Consider the following 19,477-nt stretch of genomic DNA (forward strand, 5'->3'; position numbering starts at 1 on the left):
GGTAAACTTGACCTTTGACACAGTATTTGGTCTGATCACGACGCATTGTGAGCTTGTAGATCTGCTATTTTCGGCTAATGTTGGTAAAAATCATGTCCCTTTCCTTTCACAAAAGGATTTGGCATCCCCCCTACAGTATCTCTGAGGACCCCCTAGAATTCCCCTGTTGAAGACCCCTGGCATACATCCTATTACTATGCCGTAAGAGCAAAATGGCCACCGTGTGAAATGGTCAATCGTATCGTAGGAGCACCTTGCCAGCCATCACTCCCTTCTTAACCCATTCTGACCGGGCACCCATTTTGGTGTTGGCATCATGTCATGCTTTAGCTATTGAAAAATAGCAGATCTACAAGCTCATATCGCGCCACCGAGTGGCGCGCTACGAGCTTGTAGGTCTGCTATTTTTTGAAAAATCGAAGAACGACTGACATTTTTAGAATCTGATCTCAGGTCAGAATGGGTTAATCAGACCAGCGTGTGTCCAGTGGAAACCTCGTGTGAATCTGATCTCAGGTCAGAACGGGTTAATGCACAGAATGACTGTTTCTCAAAATTGAGCTGCACTTTTGAGACACCTCTGTTGTTATGGTCGGGGAGGGAGAGGAAGACGCTTCAGTGGGGAAAGGAAATATATCGAATGGGAGGTGAAAGAAGAGGTGAGGAGCCTAAGCCATTGTGTGCATGGAGAGCTTTTAGCATGCATCACTTAGCAACACCTCCAATGAGCAGTTTCACACATTTAACTTCCCGTTAGGGAGACAGGAGAGAGGGAGAGAGAGAGAGAGAGAGAGAGACATGTGGAAAGTTGAGACTGTGCATTTGCCTCTGAGCAATCCTCAACTCCAGTTAATTTTGAATGAGGGGAAGACCGTGAACGCCGGGGAAAAGCATCTGCTCAGAATAGTGGAAATCACTTTTAAACACTGCTTAAAGAATGAGCGATGAGGCGACGTTATATCCAAATGGATTCTGAAAAAGAAGGCCACGGGGGCACAAAATACTTCAAGACTCTTTGACACAAAAGTATACCTTCTCATTCCCTATTTAGCATCACAAACGACACAGTTATAACATAATACATCTTTATACCGGCGTTGCCGGTTCATTGGACAATTAACGACGGGTAAAGGGTGCAAAGCATGACATTGACTTGATATCGCCAATCACTGTACTGTGGTACTGTAGCTGTGATGCCCAGGTTATAATTGACCTGAAGATTACACCCTGTCGTCAGGCTAATTATGTGGGCTTCCGCCACGTTGTTGCTAAGGGAGACACAATGTGGCCAGTCCTTTGGCAGGTATTTTTACAAGAATGTCCCAGAGATGTATTATTATGACACACGCTAGAGTGTGGTTTCTATGACTCCTACTGTATATGGCTCACACACACACACACACACACACACACACACACATCCAATTCACTACATACGATTGTGACAGGAGTCTTTTCGAACCGAACCGTTGGCCATTTTGTCTGTCTGTCTGTCTGTCTGTCTGTCTGTCCCGTTAGTTTAGAGCAGGACCCCCAAATTGATGTACAGTATATTTGGCCGCGGACCTCCACCGGAAAATGTTTTGTGCCAGGGACCCCTAGAAGAGAACATTCTGTAAAAATATATCTAAAATGATTCAACAAGTGTTTAACATGATTGTGTTGTCCGGACCCCACTTTGAGGACCCCTCTCCTCTCCCATCCTCTCCTGTGTGTGTGTGTGTGTGTGTGTGTGTGTGTGTGTGTGTGCGCGCACGTGCATGTTTTTCTCTTTCTTCTTTCATGCTCTTCCACGATGAGAGCAGAAAAGCGAGATGAATGAATGCATAATACATGTGCTCTGTCATCTCTCTCTCTCTCTCTCTCTCTCTCTCTCCCTCCTGCCCCCTCCTCCCTCCTGCCCCCTGCTCCCTCCTGCCCCCTCCTCCCTCCTGCCCCCTGCTCCCTCCTGCCCCCTCCTCCCTCCTCCCTCCTGCCCCCTCCTCCCTCCTGCCCCCTCCTCCCTCCTGCCCCCTGCTCCCTCCTGCCCCCTCCTCCCTCCTCCCTCCTGCCCCCTCCTCCCTCCTGCCCCCTGCTCCCTCCTGCCCCCTCCTCCCTCCTCCCTCCTCCCTCCTGCCCCCTCCTCCCTCCTCCCTCCTCCTCCCTCCTGCCCCCTCCTCCCTCCTGCCCCCTGCTCCCTCCTGCCCCCTCCTCCCTCCTCCCTCCTGCCCCCTCCTCCCTCCTGCCCCCTCCTCCCTCCTCCCTCCTGCCCCCTCCTCCCATGTCGGGCGGAGTCCGTCCGTTCGTCTCACGGGAGAGTCAGATGCTGTCAACAGGAGAGCAGCATCATGCCAGTGACAGACATAATTGAGTTTATTTATATTTATATTATTAGTATTATTTTTTTGGGGGGTGCTTTTATTTGGCATTGAGTCCGTGACCCAAATAAGTGCAGGTTTACGCCTGGATAAATGGCAGGGAATCGGGAGCTGACGCTCATGCTACACGTGTACTGTGGTTACAGACAGTATAGCCTACTTACTGTACACCATGCGCACATGTACAGTACAGGCACACATGCGTTAGACAAGCGCACCTCGTCGCCACACTGTGCTGTACATGTGTGTGCTGTCCTGTTACTGTACGTCATCATGTGTGTATACAGTACAGCTCCGTTGCCGTCGGGCTGAAACCTCTTATCTCTCTATATTCTGACTGTTCCGTTTTCTTTTCATATAGATTAACGTCCCCCACTTTGATCCCACTATTATTGTCACACATGTAAAAGCATAAAAAGTAGCAGATGTGGATCTGATGGAGACTGTGCGTCCGCATGTGTCAGAGCTCATAATCAGATCCTCAATAATATACCACCCCGTCTGTCCGTGCTGGAAGACTTCTCTTCTCCTTAATTGCAAACTGTTCGTCATTATGCAAATAGAGGTGGTCACCCGCTCTGTCCACCTCCTCCAATACTTTCAATTAAGATCCAGACAGCGATGGACGCTGCTGAGGTGGGCCTCATGCTTCGGAACATACGGATGGGGGGATATTGAGTGGGCCGGGCCCCTGACCCTGGCACACACTCAGCACCCCCCCCCCCCCCCCATCCCCCTTACCCTTTCCTGATCCCTGTGAAGGAGGGAGTGGAGATGTCCTTGATTTGATTGCAATTATTATTCACTACTGATTGAATGCGTGTATGTGTGCGAGCGACTGTGCGTGCATAATGTGTGCTTGGCGTGTGTGCATTTGTGTTCATTCTTGAGGTGGGCAGGTGGTGTGTATTACATACGATTATAACACAATGTACTTAAAGGACAACTTTAGTTTTTTTCAACCAAGGTTCATGTTTTAGGTTGTTATTAGAGAAAGTAAAAGATGAGTGTTAATTTCTTTTCATTTTCTGCTTTCTTTCGTTTTAGAGATTTTAGCAGTTTTTGACAGGGGGGCGGGGGCATTCGAGCATGGGGCTAAATATGTATTTTTGTACAACATTTTATTGTGATTTCTTTTTTTATTATTTACTATAGTCCTAATAAACCCCAGGAAATTACATCTGGCCACAAAAGATCACAGGATCTACTGAATGTGAAGGTAGCCTACTGGGGGAAGGCTTATACTGTGTGTATAGGCTCAATATGTCAGTTTGACACATTCAGTAGATCCTGTGATCTTTTGTGGCCAGATGTAATTTATTGGGGTTTATTAGGACTATAGTAAATAAAATAAAATGAAATCACCATAACATTTTGTAAAAAAATACATATTTAGCCCCATGCTCGAATGCCCCCGCCCCCCCTGTCGAAAACAGCTAAAATCCCTAAAACGAAAGAAAGCAGCAAATGAAAAAGAATTAACACTCACCTTTTAGTTTCTCTAATAACAACCTAAAACATGAACCTTGGTTGAAAAAAAAACTAAAGTTGTCCTTTAAACAGGGACAAACAGGGCAATATCACTTCGGGTTGAAACATTTCAGGAGGACAAAAAGAAAAGAGTGGGCAGAAAAAGACAGACAACAACAACAACCAACAAAAACAAAAACAAACGAAAGTATATACACTATTGCTGAGGGGGACAAAGAAATGAGAGAAATGAGAATTTTCAAAAAAAATTGGCATCCATTGTTAGGTATGCCTATATGATGACCACGGATATGGTCTAAAAGTGTGAAAAACTTCTTTTTCATTTCACTGCACCTTTAAACATTTTCTACAATCGTAAAGCAGGCAAAGGACCAGTGAGATCACACACAGTCCGCTCTCAGAGGGGCAATGTGCACTATCCAGTTGTTCCACATTTGGTAGAAATTGTCTAATCTAGTTCTTAACATGTATGTTAATTTCTCCATTTTGAAAATATCCAGGACTATTCCATGCCAATCGTCCATTGTGGGTGTGATTGGGGTTAGCCATCTTCTTGTTATTGACTTTTTGCTGGCTGCCAAGAGCACCTGCAGTAGCTTTGTGTATCTCGACTGGTTAAGACATTCAATGTGGCCCAGGTACAAGGTTGTGAAGTTAAAAGGTATTGGGAGTATTAAATACTGAACACAGTGATTTGTGAATATTGTTCCAAAACACCCCCAACTTGGGGCACCCCCCCAGAGGAACTGATCATCTTAAGGCTGGAAGGCAAGTCATTCCATTGAACTGCTGCAAAAATATATTGCTGTAAAAATGACATAATCAGTATAGGGCTACCTCTGGTGCAGTGCCTGTGGGTATCGCTAACCTGTGCCTGGTGTCGTACAGTATGCATTGGGCTTCAGACATCCTCCTCTCCACCAAAAGGGATTCATTATTTTGACAACATAAAAAAAGAAAGGATATGGAAGGAAATTGAAACCAGAGTCTGTCTGTCTGTCTGTCTGTCTGTCTGTCTGTCTGTCTGTCTGTCTGGGTTCAAAGGGAAGAGACAGATCAAAAGGGCTGCACATAACGGATGGATCCGCAGCGGGCAATAGATGTCAACGCAGGATCCCCCCCCCCCCCCCCCCCCACACACACACACACACACACACACACACACACACACACCCCTAACCTCATCCTGTCTCGCCTCTGCAAAATGTGTCATGAATGTTAAAGATAACATATGGTGGAGAAAGCTAATGAGCTGAAAAATATACTGAGCTGAAAAATATACTTAAAAAAAAGGTTATATGGCGTACGTGTGCAGAGACACACAGAGTAGAGCATATAGAAACACACTATCTTACTCGTATCTCCTTCTCTGCTCAGTATTTGCATTGTGATTCAGGTGGCGTGGTGGTAGGGTTCACAATGCCAGGGCTTCCCACACTGGTTCTCTCGAAACCAGGCGATAAGCATTGAGGTTTTTAAATCAAGCCAACACGGAAGTGCCAAATTCCCTGCAGTTCTCATTAATGTCGTAGCAGGTGTCGCTGGTTACGATGGGGATTTGACCAGACTTGGATTGTATTACTGTATCATTGTTATAAATACTTTCCCCTTTCCAAGTCGCTATAGTTTAAAGACTTCTTTCAATTGCCATAGGCATTTTTGTAAATAATAATTGGTGGTGTTAATCTTTTTATTTAATTTAAACATTTCTGTCTACAAATCTCACGACGGGAGCTTCTAGGCTATTTCTCGCCATTTCTTAAAAGGCAGTTTTTTTGGTACATTTGGGGATTATTTTTATTTTGTATTTTGTTCTGAAAGTCTTTTGAAAAAGCAGAATGATTTGTGTATAAGGGCCCTAACTTGTCAAATGAGCTACAGTCGGAAAAACAACAAGCAAGTGCACATCTATTGAAGTGCCTCCATAGCACTGTGACAAAACAATGTTACCATTTGATGAGGAAAACAATCAGAGAGGTATACTGTATAGTGAGAGAAGCCGTCACACAGATCTCTGTCAGGCTTCTTAAAAAGCTTTCATCACTTGGTTCTAGGTCGTCTCAACTCCTCTGGCGATGCCGGCACAGCGTCATGAGAGAGGCTGCTCTGTGTTTTGTCTCGTTACTGGATTCTGCCAAACAAACGCTACTTTGAAAAAAAAAAAAAATCTAAACATTTTTGAGTTTGGGGAGGGGGGTTGGGGGGGTTCAGGAAAAGTTGACGGCGCCTCGTCAAGGATTAGATAGGGAAGCCATTAAATGTAAATATGCATGTGGCAGTGGGCGAGATCACTGAGGCAGTGACACTAAAAGTTGTAGCAAATGAAGAAGTTAGCGTTGAAACTTAGTTATCTTCAGGCTTAGTTATCTCAATGCACTGGTATATAATTTGCCGTTTATATTTGATCATTTTCACTTGTTTAATGTCAGGACTATAGTTTCAAGACACTAACATAACTTTTTTCCTCATGATTACTTCATATTTCTCGAAAAACAAGTCCCATTGTTATGGCAATGAGAAAATTCTGAAAACCAGCAAAATCTCCTGCCAATGCTGTGAAATGATTGAATAGCTTGGAAGCAGAACCTGAACAAGTCTGAATGCAAGAAATAATGACTTGTTAAGCTTGTCATCTTTGCGGTGCACCTGTACCGCGGTGCGCCGCGGCCGCGAGAGATTCAAATAACAAGCATCCATCTTTGCTGACAATTGGCTGAGGTCTGGAATGGAACGGTAGAGTGAGTTGGGCTGTGCCCCTCTACTGCGTCTCTGCACTACATCATTCACCGTGGCCAAACGGCCAGGTGGAGACCGCAGACAGGCAGGCATTCCTTATCCCATTCTGACCTGAGATCAGATTCATACGAGGTTTCCACTGGACAACACACTGGTCTGACCTGAGATCAGATTCTAAAAAAAATTCAGTCGTTCTTCGATTTTTCAAGAAAATAGCAGACCTACAAGCTCGTATCGCGCCACTCGGTGGCGCGATATGAGCTTGTAGATCTGCTATTTTTCAATAGCTAAAGCATAACATGATGCTGACACCAAAATGTGTGCCCGTTTAGAATGGATTATACATCACTCAGAGAGATCTCAGATAACCAGAAGCAGTGGCGGAGTATTTCAAATATTGTACTTTTTACTCCACTACATTTATTTGTTATTTTGTAGTTTTTGATTATTATTACCCAACATACATGATTACTCACTTCAGCCCTACACAGTATATACATTTCGGCCATTTGAAAATAGCCGAGCTCTATACACAGGGCTGCACACAACTTTTTTGGTCTAGTACTCAGAAGAGCACCTGGAGGAGTTGCTTGGTGCTCCTAAAATGCGGCGACCCGTCTCGCCGGATGGATAAAAGAGGGATGAATAACTTATAGCAAAACAATATTTATTGGATGAGTGGGGAGTCAATGGAGGGTATTGCAACTCTAGATTTAGCCCTAGAATGGCTCTTGTTGTAGATTCATCCCATTATTAAAAATATATAAATTTGCTAAAATCTAGGTCCATGTGTGGTCCAGCCCTATGGAATGCATATTATAATAAAAACAAGTTAACAACTTAAGGATAATATGATATGAGCATCAAAGCAATATTTAGATTTTGTATTATTTTGTATTTAAATAACCAATCTACTAGCTCACAACGTGTTGCGACACGTTGTGAGCTTGCAGATCAGCTATTTTTTTAACATGCGACACATCGTACGGCGAATCATACATCAGGCTTCCCTAGTTCCCTTTTGTTTTTAGATGAGGCGACGTACGTAGTCAGACAGTCAGACACACATGGCTCCTCGGTGAAAAAAATAAACAGTGTACACTACCCGACTTTACGATAATAAGGGACAGTATGTCGAGACACGGTGTTCATGTTGGGCAGCAGCAGTGCCAGTCCGCAATGCTTTAAACTCTTCCCACTCCACTATGTCGGAACTAAAACCTTAGTACCCGTAAAAAGTCGGTGGCCGGTGCCTAGGCTGTGAGAGACGCTAATATGGTTTCTGCCTCGGATTCGGGTTTTGAGACGGCATCGCACACGAGCAACCATGCTGCTCCAGCAGCCGGAAAACAAACACAAGCACAGCGGCAAATGGGAAGAGTGCAAAGCATCCAAAGCATGACCTTTTACACCGGGGACTACAGTAGTTTGCTATCTGAAACGGAGAAGAGAAGACGAAACTAATTGTGTAAGGTTTTCCTGTCAACCGCCCTCCGCCTCCTCCCAGGCTCCTAGCACTCAGAAAGAAGCATGGATCCTCCCCCTTATGAGTAAGGACGCGCTGTGATTGGGCCAGTAGCCACTTTGAGTGGCAGTCGGTGGGAAATGCTCTCGCCACAACATTTTCTAGTATTCTGGCCATAATAATCATTCTGGGCGGCCCCAGCTGTTGGTACGCAGAAGCGCTTCCCGGCGCTTGATTGACAGCGCATTTTTAATTTTTACCGCGCATGCGCACCTGCGCACCACTTATGTGCAGCCCTGTCTATACAAGTTAAAGATGTGACACATTTTGCACATCTGCCATTTTCAAAAGATTTGTATACATTTTTAAACGTGTGAAATGGGACGTTCAGCATGAAGATTACTTTCTACTTGATAATTTAAGTACATTTTGATACCAATACTACAGGCCTACATTTTGTATGTATATATTGCAGTATTTACTTTTACTACAAGTACAAAATGTGAGTACCTCTTCCAGCACTGATAAACCAGAGGCTGCGTCTTTAACGAGCTCCCATGATTCCACGCTCCGTCTCGCTCCTGACATGGTGGGTTTTCACGGTTTCTGCAGTCCGGAGTAATTCATATAGATTAATTTCGCAAAGCGTACATCTCGTTGGAAATTCCCAGCGAGTCTTATCTGTTTCATTGTAAATCATTCGACATTCCGGCCTTCCTGTTTAGCTTTAGATTTGAGATTCATCGATTCAATGTATGGATATATTCATTAAATATTCAGTAGGCCTACAGTATATGCTACGTTTAGGAAGACAAACGGGAAAAAAATCTTTGCATTTCAGCAGGGGGTTAATTGCAATATTAATTTGTAGTATTTGTAGGTTAATTGAAGGGAGTTTAATATTTATTGGCAAAGTTGTTGTACTCTGTTCACACACACACACACACACACACAACCACACACACACACACGATATAAGCCTACACTGGAAGATACTCCATAAATTCATAATCACACTCAGCACTCGCAACAGAGACGAAACAGCTCCTATACACCAGAGCACGCAAACACTACCACACACATGGTACGCGCTGCCATGCACGCACGCACACACGCATGCACGCACATACACATAACGGCCAGGGAAGTTTTAAAAAGTAGGCCATTGTATTTTAATGCCGTCTCGTGTGAGATGGGATTTCTCTGCCTCTCAAACAAAAAAATAACTCATGATTCTAAACATGAAAACTGCAGTTCTGGATCCTTAGTAGTTAAAGGAGAATTCCATGCTATAATGCTTTCTTATCTTTCTTACCTTTCTTTGTAGTTGTTACGTCCCCACCAAAGAGGTCCAGGTGTTTTTTGTGCAAAAACTCCTTATTGGCTATTTTCCCTACCATAAGCCCTCAATGAATTGCATTGCATTGAATGGGAATTGAATGGGCTATGGGGTGTTATGCTAGTTCGCTTATTTCCATTGAAAGAAGTAGTAAAGTGTGCCGCTTGGGATATTATTTACATTATGAAGAGAGGATATATACAAAGAAATTATAATTTTGAGCGATGGAAATAAGCGAATTAGCACAACACCCCATACATCCCATTCAATTCAATGCAATTCATTTAGGGCTTATGGTAAGGGAAACAGCCAATGAGGAGCTTTTTCACAAAATAACACCTGGACCTCTTGATGGGGACGTAACAACTACAAAGAAAGGTAAGAAAGCCTTTTAGTATGGAATTCTCCTTTAATAATAATAATAAAGAAAGGCCAGGACAGTGCTCCAAATTGCATATTTATTGCCACACAGACCACATTCAGGCAAGATGCCCTTCCCTCGGCGTGTGCGATGTAGAAGTGAGGGAGAGCGTCCTAAAGCCTCCCAAACAACCATTCATCTTGTGGCCACACAGACACCCCTTATACACACCATGGTGTGGGTCACATCATCAGAACACTGTTTGGAACACATGAAAAGGAAATTATCTGACCTATTTAGACCAGCTGGGGGGCAATTTTAAAAGCGTCTTTTTCCTGAACATTTCTAATTTGTTTAAAATGAATGTGGCAATATGCATATATAGGATATCATCTCTGTCGAGTGTAAACCACGTGCAAAACTGTTTCTTTTCGGGATTGAACTTCCAAAGCGTAGGAATACAGGAGGGGGAACCTGAACAACAATAAGAGAGGGAAACAGAGAGAAAAGTAAAACAGTGACGAAGACAGGCAGGAGAGCTGTGAGCCCAATTTGAAAAGGATTCTTTATCTTTACAAGCAAGTCGACCATGCAGAGCATTCAGTATGCAGTCACTGTGTGTGTGTGTGTGTGTGTGTGTGTGCGTTGGTGCATACAGTATGCAGTATCCAGCCTGGGCCAGGGGCCTCCCACATGAGCGGGGCTGGGGGAGGGGCTGGGGGGGGGGGCTGGGGGGGGGGGGGGGGGGGGGGGGGGGGTGGGGGCAGAGGTGAGAACATCCATGTTCCATATTCAGTAAGTACAGCTAGGACCCCCCATTGATTGATTGATTGAAATCTTTATTAACAGTTTGTAGAATTTACAGTACATTTTAAGCACAAACTCAATACAAAGACTGTCAACTGTGAGTGGACGACCCAATTAAGCATTACACTTGTTTACAACAGGGTCCACATTGTTCAATTCATCAAAACATTTAAAGACATACAAACATTTAGAGACATACAAATAGACATTTCTCTGTAGGTAAAGAACAGAACAGGAATTCATCATATGGGAAGCAAAAAAGGGAAAAGATACTATATACAGTGAGGGAAAATGGGGTGGGGGGTGGGGGGGATTCAGATTGCACTGTGCCCAGCAGAGCTGCATTAAAAACAGTCACAGTTCCCAGTTCTCCCGGGAGATAGAGACATATCTCCATAATCCTTGTATGCCTGTTTTACTTATCTCGCACTCTGTGTGTGTGTGATTTTTTGTTTGTTTGTGTGTGTGTGTTTATAGTTAAACTCAAATGTCCTCACAAGTATAGTGATTTGAGAGACAGACATTGTGTCAGTGTCCTCTTAAGCTATGGCATCCTACTAGACGTTTCTGCTCACAAGTTGTCGCAACTTGTGAACACTTCCGGTGGCGCTGCTCAGTGGCGACCCGGGCTCTAGTGCTGCTGCTAAAAAACAGCCATGAAGGTAATTGGTAGGAAAGATTCTCCATCTCTTCAGACAATCTTTGAGAAAACGGTGCTCAGTCTGATCCTTCACATATATTATCTTCAGAGTATGAGCTGTTACCCTCTGGTAGACGCTACAGAGCGTGTCGTTGCAAGAGCAACCGCTTCAAACTTTCTTTTGTTCCCACTTCAATTGTTCTACTAAACAACCGCCACATAGTTCATAGTTCTTAGTGGGGAAGGGACTTCTTGACCTTCATCAGTTATTTATTGCACTTTACTGTGATTGTGATTCTATAAACTGTGAATACACTTTTTTATATTATATACCTTCTCTTATTGCAACTTGCACTTCTCTTGTGATACTCTTGTGACTTGTACTTAGCTGCTACTGTGTATTGTCTTTTTTGTATTGTCTGTCTGATTTAAAAAGCGTTGATGTATGTACTAATGCACTTTTGCCCAAGACAAATTTCCCCTTGTGGGACAATAAAGTATATCTCATCTCATCTCAACATTGCCTTGTGACAAAAAAAACAAAAACAACAATAAAAAAAAAATGCCAATCCAAACAAAGTTGGCCATGGAAGTACAGTAGATGGGGACATTTATGTAAGAATAACATTTTAGATCCCTAATTACGGGCATGTATAATTTTTTTCTATTGCAGTAAAAATAAACAGTGGATACTGGATAACTGGATAGCAGATCTACAATTACAGATCTCAGCGAGCTCAAGCTTGTAGATCCGAATAAGAGACAACGTATGCTTGATAGATATGAATAATGCACAGTAACCCTAGGCAGTGATACACAAAACACAATTGTGCATGCGTGCGTGCGTGCGTGCGTGCGTGCGTGCGTGCGTGCGCATGTTCAGTGAGCGGGTGTTATGTGAGTGAAGGTACGTCATGTGCTCTGAGTCTGGACCTAATCCAGTATGACAAAACCTCTGACATCACATGGACAACAACATGGCATGCTGGGAAAATTCATAATTAATTCATAATTCATAATAAACAAGTCGCAAGGGAGGGAGAGAGAGAGAGAGAGAGAGAGAGAGAGAGTGAGAGAGAGAGAGAGAGAGAGAGAGAGAGAGGAGAGAGAGAGAGAGAGAGAGAGAGAGAGAGAGAGAGAGAGAGAGAGAGAGAGAGAGAGGAGAGAGAGAGAGAGAGAGAGAGAGAGGAGAGAGAGAGAGAGAGAGAGAGAGAGGAGAGAGAGAGAGAGAGGGGGGAGGAGAGTGTTGGCTCCAAGGTAGCCTCGATACCCAGGCTTTCATTTCGTCTGCGCGAAAGATGAAAGCCTGGAAAAAGCCGTGGGCTGAACCAGTCTAAAAGTGGGAGTCAACCCTTCCGCGTAGGCGTCGCTCTAAATGATGTGACGTAGCGCTGCACTAGGGGGGAGAGGAGGGGCCGGGGGTGACGGACAGATCGATGAGATCCAATCAGGGTGCGCGCTTTTCTGAGACGCGACCCTCCCATCTAGGCCAGAAATGTCTCTGCTTAGGTCAGGCTAGCTCCAAGGAGACTGAAAGAATAAAAGGGGGAATAATAGGAGGAAAAGGAATGTTTCCATTGGCCGACCGTCTGCCCTCCTGTAATAAAAAGCCCCTCCAGTGCAGTGTGTCAGTACTGTATGTGCGCCGTCCTTTCCGTCCAATAGCGGCTGTCCGAGCAAGCACCAATCTTCCGCCGTAGTCTGAAAACCCACCTTTTCAGACTCCATCATGGCCCATAGCACTTACCCTAACCCCTTAGATAGCATTTCTGTTGGCTTAGATAGCATTTGATATATAGCATGTTATGTAGACAGCACTATAATTGTATTGTATTTAGTCATAGCACGCCATAGTACATATGTATAGCATAGTAGTAAATATGTATAGTCTATATGTATAGTGTATGTATAGTTTCATCATATAGATATTCCACTGTTACTTTCTTAGCTTACGCATGTTTCATGATAAATGCTTTCATGTGATGTATTCCCATGCTTTTGTTCTTGCTTAAATGTAAGTCGCTCTGGATTAAGAGCGTCTGCTAAATGCCTAAATTGTAAATTGTAATTGTAAATTGCAAAGAAGAAGAAGGCCTCAGAAAAGAAGACTGTCAATGCATGGTACAGTATGACAATAATGTTTCCACTGCACGTTCATGATCCTGATAGAAATGGTCAGGTCGTAGCGGTGTCTGATTACATGTGTAGACGTGATACCTGTCCTACTGTTCTAAGACCACTCAACGTCTATCAAGTAAACCCCTGTTATACTTCATTTGGCCGGACTATACTGTACTTGGTCCCGTTCTTTTTTTCCATGTTAATTGTTGACAACACATCCCATTGCGAGCTTGCAGAGCTGCTATTCTTTTCTCTCCAAATGTTTGCCTGTTAACCCATTCTGAACGGGCAACCCATTTTGGTGTTGTCATCATGTTATTCTTTAGCTATTGAAAAATAGCAGATCTACAAGCTCATAGGCTTGTAGGTCTGCGATTTTTTGAAAAATCAAAGAACGACTGACATTTTTAGAATCTGATCTCGGGTCAGAATGGTTTCATCAGACCAGTGTGTGTCCAGTGGAAAACCTCGTATGAATCTGATCTCAGGTCAGAATGGGTTAAGACATGCCCAGAAAAGGGATGCTGCGGTTCATGTGGTCATTTCGATTAAAATATTAAGCATATGGAGACCCATACCTGGAAAGCCTTTGGAAAGCAAGTTAGCTTTCGGTTGGGTATACTCCCTGGAATCCCCTCACACGGGTAAATAAACGTGGAATTAAACTTTTATAATTAAAAACCATGCAGGATTAAACGGCTATAGGGACACACGGAGACAAAATAAAATGCAAGAACATGCTGCAAACACAATTAACCCATTCTGACCGGGCACCCATTTTGGTGTTAGCATCATGTTATGCTTTAGCTATTGAAAAATAGCAGATCTACAAGCTCATATCGCGCCACCGAGTGGCGCGATACGAGCTTGTAGGTCTGCTATTTTTGAAAAATCAAAGAACGACTGACATTTTTTTTAAATCTGATCTCAGGTCAGAACCATGGCCAGTGTCCAACACAGGGGCAGGGGAAATTCTACCCATGTCCTGCATGTTAGTGTGGGTAGTGCATGGTAGTGGAAAGTGCAAACCAACTCGGCATCTTCTTTTGTCACTTGGAGAGCAGTAACAAAAAGCACCGCGCTCAACAGATAGCTCCAGTATTTATTGACATTTTTCTGTCCTCGTTTTAATCTTCACAATATCCCCCCACTCGATAGAAAACAGCTGCAATGTACAGTATATCCATGTGACTTTTGTTCAATAGCAGTGACAGCATTTGTCCTGAAGAGCTTTTGAAACGTCTAGTGCATTTTATTACAAACACAGGGTCTTGCAATTTACCTCTCAAGTCAATTTTAAGTCAAGTATGTGGTTTTCAAATGGTGTGCTGAATGCCGAATTTCATGCCAAATTCAGACAAATCCAGATGTGCCTTGGGATTTTGAGACAACCACACACTATTATTGTAATATTAAGTATACAACTACAGTATACGGAAATGGTAGTTATGGTTATGGTGTGTTTTAACCAATTTCAACCTATTCTGGCTACCGTACCGTATGTCACAATATGTCAATGTACATTATATATTATTTTAGATGACTTCATTATTATTTTTTGGTAACATTTATTTTCTTTCTTTAAAATAGAAAGAAAAGGAAAGTAAAACAAAAAGCTGTTCTAAAGTGCGTCGCAATGCAGGACAGAGTAAGTACAGTATACCCCCCCTCCCTCTCTCGTGATGCATTTTATCATCTTACACACCAGCTCTTTCCTAACAGACACTTTGTAAGTTCATCCGTCTGTCTAATATGCAGCACTTACTGTCTCGGTGATACTACGATCCTACTGTACGTGATGCGGGTGATCATGGGCCATGGATCTCCACTGGGTAACAAGACCACTCGCCCCGTTTCTGTTTTCCTCCCAGAATGTTCCCCAGTGAGGGGTGGAGAGGCTGGACAGCAGACGGCTATAAACTTTCATGACAGCAGAACAGCCTAAGTACAAATATAATTTATGAAAGCTACTACAGTGAAGTCTGTTCACAGAAGTTGTTGTAGGATATGTGGGGATTATCTGACGAGGTACCATTTCAGTGGGTAAAACCTTACATATACTAAATAATACTAAATTGTTTATAGGGTCAATATAAGTAAAATAATATAGCCTTTCCACAGGAGTATCTTTTATATTTTTCCAAAAAGAATACAAACAGCCAATAGCATATTACAAAGTTATCCCCTCACTGGGGAAAATTCCGGGAGGAAAAACGGGCACGCACCGGGGCGAGTGGTCCAGTATTCCTCCACTGAAGCCAAACCTTCTCCTAAACGCGTCTAAACAAAGAAGTGTCCATAGATTTTTCTTTTTAGAAAGCTGTACTTCTCCAACACTATGAATGGGGAGCCAAACTACCTTGACATTGCGCTCAGTCATATAAGCTTAAATGGGACTAACTCCATAAGCACTAAAGACACAATAATGCACTTTCTAAAGAACCCGCTATCTTTTAATGTCCACAACAAAACACTGTTCACAATGTTCTACTACTGTGCTTTTATTGAGAGCGTTTCATCCTCTGCTGGTTTGGCAATGCTGCTACTGAGGCAAAGAAAAAAGACTAAGAGAAACTGTAACGACAGTAAACTGCTAGGCATTGGTGGTCAAAGCAAATGAACATGTATTGACCGCAGACCGCCTATTACATAAAATATGTTGTCGCCCACACAATATTTCAACATTTTCCATTTTTTCCAAGGTGCGACACAGGCTTGTAGCCAACATTTGTCGGGTTAAAGTTGTTGAACAAATGTTTATACTATACCATTAAGACCCCCTGAGGGCGAGAAGCGACCTCGCCCTTTATCCGCCTGGGTGACGGCAGACTGCTGGCGAGAGCTGGCGCTTTGGTGTGGTGGGTCAGATCAACATATGGATTGAATTCTGTACTGGCCATATATGGAGCGTGTCTTGAGTGTACAGGGTTTGCAGGTTTCATAGTAAATGCGACCCACGGTCGCAATTAACCCATTCTGACCGGGCACCCATTTTGGTGTTAGCATCATGTTATGCTTTATCTATTGAAAAATAGCAGACCTACAAGCTCGTATCGCGCCACCGAGTGGCGCGATACGAGCTTGTAGGTCTGCCATTTTTGAGAAATCGAAGAACGACTGACATTTTTAGAATCTGATCTCGGGTCAGAATGGGTTCATCAGACCAGTGTGTGTCCAGTGGAAAACCTCGTATGAATCTGATCTCAGGTCAGAATGGGTTAACACATTTTTCTGGGGACCCCCTGGACACTCCATGATGGCTTCACTTTAAAAACTACGTGCTTGCTGCCTGGTCTCGTGTTTTTTTCTTCTAGTGGTGACTTTTATGATGAAATACTTTATGATTGTGATGCAAACCAATTTCCCGCACAAGGGACAAATCAATTATCTTTCCGTCTATCTGTCCACCCAGCAGATCATATAGGAAAGAAATAATGTGAACATTGACGGACTGCTCGGACCCTCCCGGCCCCTCGTCGGTGAAACCGCTGTCATCCACAGTGACGTGTGGGTGTGGAGACGTGTGTGAGGACATGATTGGACACTGCAATCATGTAGAAAATGCATAAGAGGCCTTTTCCTCTTCTGGTTCTTGGAACAAAGAAAGATGTGTGTGATTGTGTGTGTGTGTGTGTGTGTGTGTGTGTGTGTGTGTGTGTGTGTGTGTGTGTGTGTGTGTGTGTGTGTGTGTTTGTGTGTGTGTGTGTGTGCGCGCGTGTGTGCGTGCATGCGCGCATGCTGGAATTACTCTTGCTGCTTTTTTAGGATCAAAATTGTAAGGGCAAATTTTCTAGTCCTCATAAGAGAAGTGTTTTTATGGCTAAGAAAAGGTTTTTAGAGTTTAGGAAAAGATTGGGTTCGGGGTAAGGGTTAGGCATTTAGAATAGATGTTTAGGAGCTGTGCCAGACTTGTTACACACTGTGTACGCGTCGCATACCAAAAATTGCAGCTCACACCACGTCAGAGCTTGTACATACATCGCCTATTTCGCCTATTCTCAACATCGGCACACAACCGTAAAGTAAATCTAACTCTAAATGCAGTAACAAAATGTACTTAAAGTACCAAAACTAAAAGCACTCACTCATTGTGCAAGTTCAAAAATCTAAATGTATATAGATTTTTTGAAAATGGCCGATCTACAGTACAAGCTTGTAGATCGGCTATTTCAAATGGCGCGAATAGGGCTGAAGTGGTGTGTTCTGCGCACACACACACACACACAGTCACACACACACACACACACACACACACACACAGTCACACACACAGTCACACACACACACACAGTCACACACACAGTCACACACACACACACACACACACACACACACACACACACACACACACAGTCATGATATACCTCGCATGCATGAGGTCCATCATAGGATGAATAATTCATTCAGAAGGTCCTGCTGCCACAGAGCTTAGAACAAAAAGTGAATCCACTCACGCTTCATTGTGATTGGGCAGGTTGTGGAGCCAGGGCGCCGGCGGGTGCTCTGCTCCTCCCACAAAGCCCATGTCGTCGTGGAGCTGGTGGACGACGACTGGCCGGAGGAGACGAGGTGGGCGGGCAGCGCGGGCGGTCCGTCGTCCTCGATCATCACGATGTCCGTCCTGAGGCATGTTCACCGTGGGAGACAGCTGGTAGTTACCTGCGGGAGAGGACGAGGAAAGAGTGCAAAAAAACTATTTAACAATTCAAACAACAATGTTAAAGGAAAACAAAGTGAGAAACCCTGTATGCTCAAGACACGCTCCATATATACAATTAATTCCATTATGTTGATCTGATCCCCCATGCCAAAGTGCTCGCCCAGCAGCGCTCGCCCAGCAGTCTGCCGTCACCCAGGCGGATGCGTGCACGCAACCTCGGTCGCTTCTCGCCCTCAGGGTGGTATACAGCAAGCTCTCTGCCACCCTACTGTCTATCTTAGTGGTATTCAAACAGCAAGCTCTCTGCCACCCTACTGTCTATCTAGTGGTAGTCAAACAGCAAGCTCTCTGCCACCCTACTGTCTATCTTAGTGGTATTGAAACAGCAAGCTCTCTGCCACCCTACTGTCTATCTTAGTGGTATTCAAACAGCAAGCTCTCTGCCACCCTACTGTCTATCTTAGTGGTAGTCAAACAGCAAGCTCTCTGCCACCCTACTGTCTATCTTAGTGGTAGTCAAACAGCAAGCTCTCTGCCACCCTACTGTCTATCTTAGTGGTATTCAAACAGCAAGCTCTCTGCCACCCTACTGTCTATCTTAGTGGTAGTCAAACAGCAAGCTCTCTGCCACCCTACTGTCTATCTTAGTGGTATTCAAACAGCAAGCTCTCTGCACCCTACTGTCTATCTTAGTGGTAGTCAACAGCAAGCTCTCTGCCACCCTACTGTCTATCTTAGTGGTAGTCAAACAGCAAGCTCTCTGCCACCCTACTGTCTATCTTAGTGGTAGTCAAACAGCAAGCTCTCTGCCACCCTACTGTCTATCTTAGTGGTATTCAAACAGCAAGCTCTCTGCCACCCTACTGTCTATCTTAGTGGTAGTCAAACAGCAAGCTCTCTGCCACCCTACTGTCTATCTTAGTGGTATTCAAACAGCAAGCTCTCTGCCACCCTACCGTCTATCTTAGTGTAGTCAAACAGCAAGCTCTCTGCCACCCTACTGTCTATCTTAGTGTAGTCAAACAGCAAGCTCTCTGCCACCCTACTGTCTATCTTAGTGGTAGTCAAACAGCAAGCTCTCTGCCACCCTACTGTCTATCTTAGTGGTATTCAAACAGCAAGCTCTCTGCCACCTACTGTCTATCTTAGTGGTAGTCAAACAGCAAGCTCTCTGCCACCCTACTGTCTATCTTAGTGGTATTCAAACAGCAAGCTCTCTGCCACCCTACTGTCTATCTTAGTGTAGTCAAACAGCAAGCTCTCTGCCACCCTACTGTCTATCTTAGTGGTATTCAAACAGCAAGCTCTCTGCCACCCTACTGTCTATCTTAGTGGTAGTCAAACAGCAAGCTCTCTGCCACCCTACTGTCTATCTTAGTGGTATTCAAACAGCAAGCTCTCTGCCACCCTACTGTCTATCTTAGTGGTAGTCAAACAGCAAGCTCTCTGCCACCCTACTGTCTATCTTAGTGGTATTCAAACAGCAAGCTCTCTGCCACC

At 44.0% G+C, this 19,477-nt stretch overlaps 1 pseudogene across 1 annotated transcript in view; it reads right to left on the bottom strand.

The window, feature by feature from the left end:
• LOC310867706 (partitioning defective 3 homolog) overlaps positions 1–19,477 on the bottom strand; it is a 656,686-nt pseudogene that overhangs the window by 82,851 nt on the left and 554,358 nt on the right. Inside the window, exon 17 of the transcript XR_014571073.1 lies at positions 17,772–17,976. The product of XR_014571073.1 is annotated as a partitioning defective 3 homolog (transcript). The remainder of the gene's footprint in view (positions 1–17,771; positions 17,977–19,477) is intronic.

The sequence above is a fragment of the Protomyctophum parallelum genome (assembly GCF_964188405.1).
Source record: "Protomyctophum parallelum genome assembly, chromosome: 12".
In the NCBI taxonomy this organism is placed as follows: domain Eukaryota; kingdom Metazoa; phylum Chordata; class Actinopteri; order Myctophiformes; family Myctophidae; genus Protomyctophum; species Protomyctophum parallelum.